The 6,928-nt window shown below is 38.7% G+C and overlaps 1 long non-coding RNA gene across 1 annotated transcript; it reads left to right on the top strand.

Moving 5' to 3' along the window:
• The first annotated feature begins 1,922 nt into the window (after positions 1–1,922).
• On the top strand, positions 1,923–6,571 carry LOC144026023 (uncharacterized). The gene is made up of 8 exons (XR_013285024.1): positions 1,923–3,616; positions 3,821–3,909; positions 3,985–4,088; positions 4,764–4,876; positions 4,966–5,074; positions 5,543–5,683; positions 5,761–5,807; positions 6,191–6,571. It is a non-coding gene; the product is annotated as an uncharacterized LOC144026023 (long non-coding RNA).
• Positions 6,572–6,928: the final 357 nt, after the last annotated feature.

Raw genomic sequence — 6,928 nt, 5'->3', positions numbered from 1 at the left:
GCCCATGTTTAGACTTAAAAAAAGCGGCATTTTTCTTTACAAAAATGCATCGCTACAGCAAAGGCGTGCGAGAAAATAAAAAAAATTCGATAAGTTTTCATCTTAAACATCTTAAGATGAAACACACCAAAGTTGAAGACGATCGGATAAGTTTTGTATCAGGAGTCTGTTAAAATATGAGCCTTATAAAAGCCCCCAAAAAAGGCTACAAATCCCAAAGTAAATCAAAATGGCAGACTCCCTGTTTGGTTAACCATATGGCTACAGAATACTTTTTTTGTAAGTCTAATGCTGATAGATATCGCTCCCAATTTTCACAAAGCTGAATCATACAATCGGAAAAGCTTCATAATAATGTCTAGAGTGCGCTAGTGAGCCATTTATTGCAAATTGCACACAAAAACTCTAAAATATTCATGTTTATGACAGGTCTGATGTGTGTGCAAAGCTTCATGAGTTTTCGCACGTTTAGACGGAAAAAAAGCAGCATTTTACTTGGCAAACAATGCATTGCTATGGCAACGGTGTGCGACAAAATAATGAACCTTCGATAACTTTGAATCTTAAACATCTTAAGATGAAACACACCAAGTGTGAAGACGGTCGGATAAATTTTATGGGAGGAGTTTGTTAAAATATGACCCCTAAAAAAGGCCACAAAAAATGGATATAAATCCCAACATAAATCAAAATAGCGGACTTCCTGTTTGGTTTAGCATATGGTTCCAAGAGAATTTTTTTGTACATCGTGGCCTGTTATGTATGCCTCCAAATTATCATAGCGCTAGGTGAAACGTACAACCGGGAATGCTTCGTTAAAGAGGAATTTTTTAGCTCAAAATGTGATGCCCGGCCCCTGGGGGACTTCCTGTTGGGTTTAGCAAATGGCACCAAGAGACTTTTTTGTACATTGTGGGCTGTTACATATGTCTCCAAATTTTCATAGCTCTAGCTGCTTCGTACAACTGGGAATACTTCATTATGAAGGATTGTTTTCCTTTGCAAACAGTGCATGCCACGGCAACAGCGTGCGACGAAATAAAAAGCTTTCAATAACTTTTTATCTTCAACATCTTAAGATGAATCACACCAAGTTTGAAGATGATCGGATAAACTCTGTAGGAGTAGTTCGTTAAAATAAGACCCCTATGAAATGGCCAAAAAAATGGCAACGTGTTCCAAAGTAAATCAAAATGGTGGACTTCCTGTTACGTTTATCAAATGGTTCAAAAAGAGTTTTTTGTACCTTGGGGGCTGTTACATATGTCTTCAAATTTTGGTAACTCTAGGTGAAACGTACAGCCGGGAATGCTTCATTAAGTAAGAATTCTGAAATGCAAAATTTGATGCCCCGCCTCTGGCAGACTTTCTGTTAGGTTTAGCAAATGGCACTAACAGACTTTTTTGTAGGTCGTAGTCTGTTACATCTGTGTACCAATTTTCGTAGCTCTAGATTAAACGTCCAACCGGCAATGCTTTGTTCAGTAAGAATTTTGAAACTCTAAATTTGAAGACCCACCCCCGTCATATACTATGTCAAAAACTTTTGATTTTTTTACCATTATGTTGTCCCAGGTTTTGAGATGGTACAGCCCAAGTTTGAAGTCAATTCGGTTAATTGTGAAGAAGGGGGCTGTTACGTTGGGGGTATGGGTGGACCCAAAAGCGGAGGAAACAGGCGGGAAGACAGACTGGAAAGATGATGTAAGGAACTTTATTAACTATGACGGGGAAGGACTGGACGAGACGGAAGGGGAGTAGACTGGCCTGGACGTGGACACAGATCATGGCAGAGACTTGGCGGGGCGTGATGCAGAGACTTGGCGTGGCGTGATGCAAAGACTTGGCGTGGCGTGATGCAAAGACTTGGCGTGGCGTGAGGCAGAGACTTGGCGTGGCGTGAGGCAGAGACTTGGCGTGGCGTGAGGCAGAGACTTGGCGTGGCGTGAGGCAGAGACTTGGCGTGGCGTGAGGCAGAGACTTGGCGTGGCTGACTTTGAAGACTAGGCGTGGCTGACTTTGAAGACTAGGCGTGGCTGACTTTGAAGACTAGGCGTGGCTGACTTTGAAGACTAGGCGTGGCTGACTTTGAAGACTTGGCGTGGCTGACTTTGAAGACTTGGCGTGGCTGACTTTGAAGACTTGGCGTGGCTGACTTTGAAGACTTGGCGTGGCTGACTTTGAAGACTTGGCGTGGCTGACTTTGAAGACTTGGCGTGGCTGACTTTGAAGACTTGGCGTGGAAGACTTGGCGTGGAAGACTTGGCGTGGAAGACTTGGCGTGGAAGACTTGGCGTGGAAGACTTGGCGTAGAAGACTTGGCGTAGAAGACTTGGCGTAGAAGACTTGGCGTAGAAGACTTGGCAGACTTGGCGTGGAAGACTTAGCAGGGAAGACTTAGCAGGGAAGACTTGGCGGGGAAGACTTGGCGGGGAAGACTTGGCGTAGAAGACTTGGCGTAGAAGACTTAGTAGACTAGGCATGGAAGACTTAGCAGACTTGGCGTGGAAGACTTAGACTTGGCGATAACAGACTTGGTAGACTTGGCAATAAAGACTTGGTAGACTTGGCAATAAAGACTTGGTAGACTTGGCAATAAAGACACCACTGTGACCAGACATGCAGACATTCAAACAGCAAAAACAAACATCAAACAATGCTCCCACACCCGCGTGAGACAAACACCACTCCCTTATACAAACACTAATGACAATAACAGGACACACCTGGGAGACACAGCAGGGAGGGGGGACCAATCAGCAATACACACCAGGAAGGGAAGACACAAGCAGGTGGACAAGGTTAACCATAACGAGACTGGGGAAGAAGACAGGAACACCAGACAACCAACACTCACCAAAATAAAACAAAAACCCAAACAAACTGAAACGTGACAGGGGCAAAAGTATGACCCCTGTAAATGTGCAAAAATAGGCCAAATTCGACATTAAAATACTCATACCTCACTTCCTCTCTATTTTAGGGGACACCTATCAAAGAGGTATTTGTTCATCTGGATGTGCTACAGGTGCCACACATTTTTCGTAGCCGTAGGACAATCGTAGCGGGACAGGGGTCCATTAAACCTATGTAGCGCTAAAGATCCATTTTTCTGTTATCATGTATGGCAACTTCAAAATATCAAATTTTTCGCAGGACCGATGTGTGTGTAAAGTTTGGTGAGTTTTTGTTCATGTTTAGTGTCTCAAAAATGCGATTGTTTGCGGAAAAGAATAATAATAACAAAGAAAAATAATAATAATAAGAAGAAGAATTCCTTCAGGAATAATAGGGACCTCGCAACGGAATCTGTCCTCATTTGCATGAGAGGTGAAACAGAAGAATTATGAAAAATGTTGAAATGGTGACATGTCAAGTTGAGTTTGGGTGCATGTGCGGGTGGGAGCGGTGTTTTTTTTTTTCTCCTTTTAAATTAACATTTTAACATGTATAAATCATTAGCATGAGGTGAGAACAGAAAACAGACAAGGTAAGTAGCATCATTCAACGCATTCTCTTTTTTTTTTTTTTTGACATGTAATTTTACTCCCTTCTTATTTTAACAGGATTCTTTACTATACAGAATAAGCAATTCCTTCCAGAATGGAGCTAACAGGTATCTAAGTGTGTTCATGTCAAGTATGTGAATTCTTAGTTGCTCATGAGTGTGCTGTATTAATTAATTGTAAAGCCGTTGTAAACAATGAAATGATTGATAGTTTAATATATTGTAAGCAATGTCCAAGACTGTCTCAGCACTCTGTAGCATCACAGAACATTGAACTCACTGATTCTGTTTTATACTTTTCTCTCCAAAAAGACTTGGAGAACAAGTGCCAAAATATGTACATCACGGAACAGGGACTCTAACACCTGTGGCGGCCAAGCAGGACTTCTCTCCATTCTTGTGTAAGTGTCAATAATGCAGCATATATTTCACAGATATTGTTATCACCACCTTGTACTTGTTTTTTTAATCGACAGACACTGAGACAAAGAATGGATTGGTCGTTGACTATTAGAAGCTTAACTTTGCTGGGATGAGATCTCTATGAGGCATGGCCATTCCTATGTAATGAATGGAAAAGGTAAGTAGCGAATCATTAAACTTTTTTTTTTCTTTTTGTAAAAACAGTAAATGCAGAAAGAGTAGCTCATTCCAGAATGAAGCAAAGCTAAGGTCTTTAAAAAAAAAAAAAAAAAAAAAAAAAAAAGAGTCCAGCTAATGGAGCTAACAGGTATTTGAGTGTCTTCATGTCACTGATTTATTATATGTGGATACTGCCAGTGAGTGCTGTATTAATACAATCTTTCAAACCCAAAAACGTGTAAATACTATTTTAATACTTTGCCATTCACTCCCAAAAATGTATGTATATGTTTTTTTTCTTTTCTAATGTTTTTATATGCAAGAGCATACAGAAGGCTTTGATGCAGTTTCTGACATGAAGAGAAGTGTTAAGGAATTGTAGTTATTACGAAAAACGGCCAGCAGGTGGCAGCACATTATAAGAGATCATCCAAGGCCATGTTAACGCAAGCTCTTTTGACCAGGAATGTGAATATTAATGAAACAGATATAAATGTACTTTTTCCCCATGATGAAAGAAGAGACTCTAATCTAATCAGGACTTTTCTTCATTATTGTGTAAGTGGCTGAGAAGAACTCTATCAGTAAACACTGTCAATAATGTAGCGTATATTTAACAGATATTGTCCTCACAACCTTGTATGTTTTTTTTGTTTGTTTTGTTTATTTTTAGGAGACAGACATCGAGACAAAAAACGAATTGGCCGTTGATTATTAGAAGCTTAACCTTACTGGGACTAGATCTCCATGAGGCATGGGCATATTCCTGTCTAATGAATGGAAAAGGTAAGTAGCATCATTACACATCTCTTTTTGGGGGTTTGGGGGTTCAAAACAGTAAATGCAGTAATTTTACTTTCCTTTACTATTTGTAGGTTACTTATGTGGAGAAGTAGCAGTTCATTCCAGAATTAAGCAAAGCTACGCTCTTTAAAAAAAAAAAAAAAAAAAAAAAAAACAGAATCCCGCTAATGGAGCTAACAGGTATGTGAGTGTCTTTATGTCACTGATTTATTATATGTGGATACTTGGTTGCCAAAGAGTAGTATTTATTTTTTTATTTTTATGTTTTTATATGCAAGAGAGTACAGAAGGGTTTGACGCGGCTTCTGACCTGGAGAGGTGTAAAGCAATGGTAGTTATTACTTAAAAAAATGGCCAGCAGGTGGCAGCAGATTATACGCGATCAGCCAGGGCCATTTACAACAAGCTCATTTGGACAGTGGTTTCACCAGGAATGTGAATAGTGATAAAACGGATACAAATATACTTTTTTTTTTTTCCCCGATGAAAGAAGACACTGTAATTTAATCAGGACTTTTCTTTATTATTGTGTAAGTGGTTGAGAAGAACTGTGTCAGTAAACACTATGAAGAACACTATAACGTAGCATGTCTTTCACAGATATTATTATACTCCCCACCTTCTATGTGTTTTTTTCCTCCCATCTAGAAAAGAAGAACTCATTGGCTGTTGACTATTAGAAGCTCAGCCTTGTCTGGTGTTGTTCCATAGCACTAATATTCTCCCGAGGATCAAATCCAGTCCGTGTTCAACTCTCTTCAGACCGTTTCTATTTACTGAAACGAAAATGTAAGTCTTTTCACATCATTTTTTTTTTTTTTTGATAATGGCAGTAACTGCATTAATTGTACTTTACTTTTGACAAGTTCCTTATCTGGAGAAAGAACAGTTCATTCCACAATGGAAGACACAGGTATGTTAACGTGTTCACTGTTGTATTAATTTGTACATGGACATTTCATTAGACATCAGCATGACATATTACAATTTTAATATGCAATTGTAGAAAAGGTAATGATTGTGATATTTGAACATATTGTAATCTATAGTCAAACCTTTCTGAGCCCTCTGCAGCATCACGTCAATTTTAACTAATTTGTCCCATATAGTCCTATTGACAAAAAGAGAATGGGGGCCAAAACAGGTTCACCACAGAACACTGACTGTCAGCAGGGTGACAAGAAGCAGGACTTCTCTTTATTGTTCTGAGTAGCCAACACGAATATTGTCAGGAAACACTTTCTTTAATTAATTATATCTTTCTTAGTTTTTGTTCTCACCACATGCTTCATTTAGGGTTTCTACATTGTTCACATGCTAGCTGTGGGTCAGAGATGGACGTTTGCTACCCAAGTACAAGATATGAGCTGAAGCTGCTCACCACCATCTGATCTTGACTGAACGTTTTTGTTGAAATGCGGTACTTTTGTTCTGAAATTTGAGTATTGCTGTTTCTTTTTTTCTTTTTTCTTTTTTTGTCATTTTCCCCCACCTACTCCCCCATTTGTAGTTTTCTAGAATTTGAGCAACCCTTTAGGTTTTGTATTCTTGTTTTTCATTTGTAAATTTAATATATAATTAGTTTGGTATTCTTGACAACTAATTTATATTTAAATTCTGTATTTTATTTTCAATTAATTCATTAAACAGTAGTTCTGCATTTATACAGTAATTGTTACAACTTTTCATACATGATCATTCACTAAGTTTACATTGTCATTAAAAGTTTTCATGTCATTGACAGTCTGACAAGACCTTTTTTTAAACCATGCATGTTCAGTCTTCATGCTTCAGTCATGCTTCAACTTTAAACTATGTGTTCCTCTTATTCCATGCCATTCCAAATGGACGTTTGAGATTCGATGAAATCTCTGTAGTTTTTTATTTATTTATTTTTTTTTATAGGCAACACGTGTACTTAACTGGGGGGGGGGGGGATCTTGAATGAAGTAATGAATAAAACTAGGATATGTGTTTAACTTGAATTTACATGGGCAGAAGTAACCTTCGCTAAAAGGTGGCTTAAAATTTGCA

The sequence above is a fragment of the Festucalex cinctus genome, chromosome 9, assembly GCF_051991245.1.
Source record: "Festucalex cinctus isolate MCC-2025b chromosome 9, RoL_Fcin_1.0, whole genome shotgun sequence".
Classification (NCBI taxonomy): Eukaryota; Metazoa; Chordata; class Actinopteri; order Syngnathiformes; family Syngnathidae; genus Festucalex; species Festucalex cinctus.
Note: the sequence above shows the minus strand (reverse complement) of the source record. Positions and strands in the feature narration are given on the sequence as shown.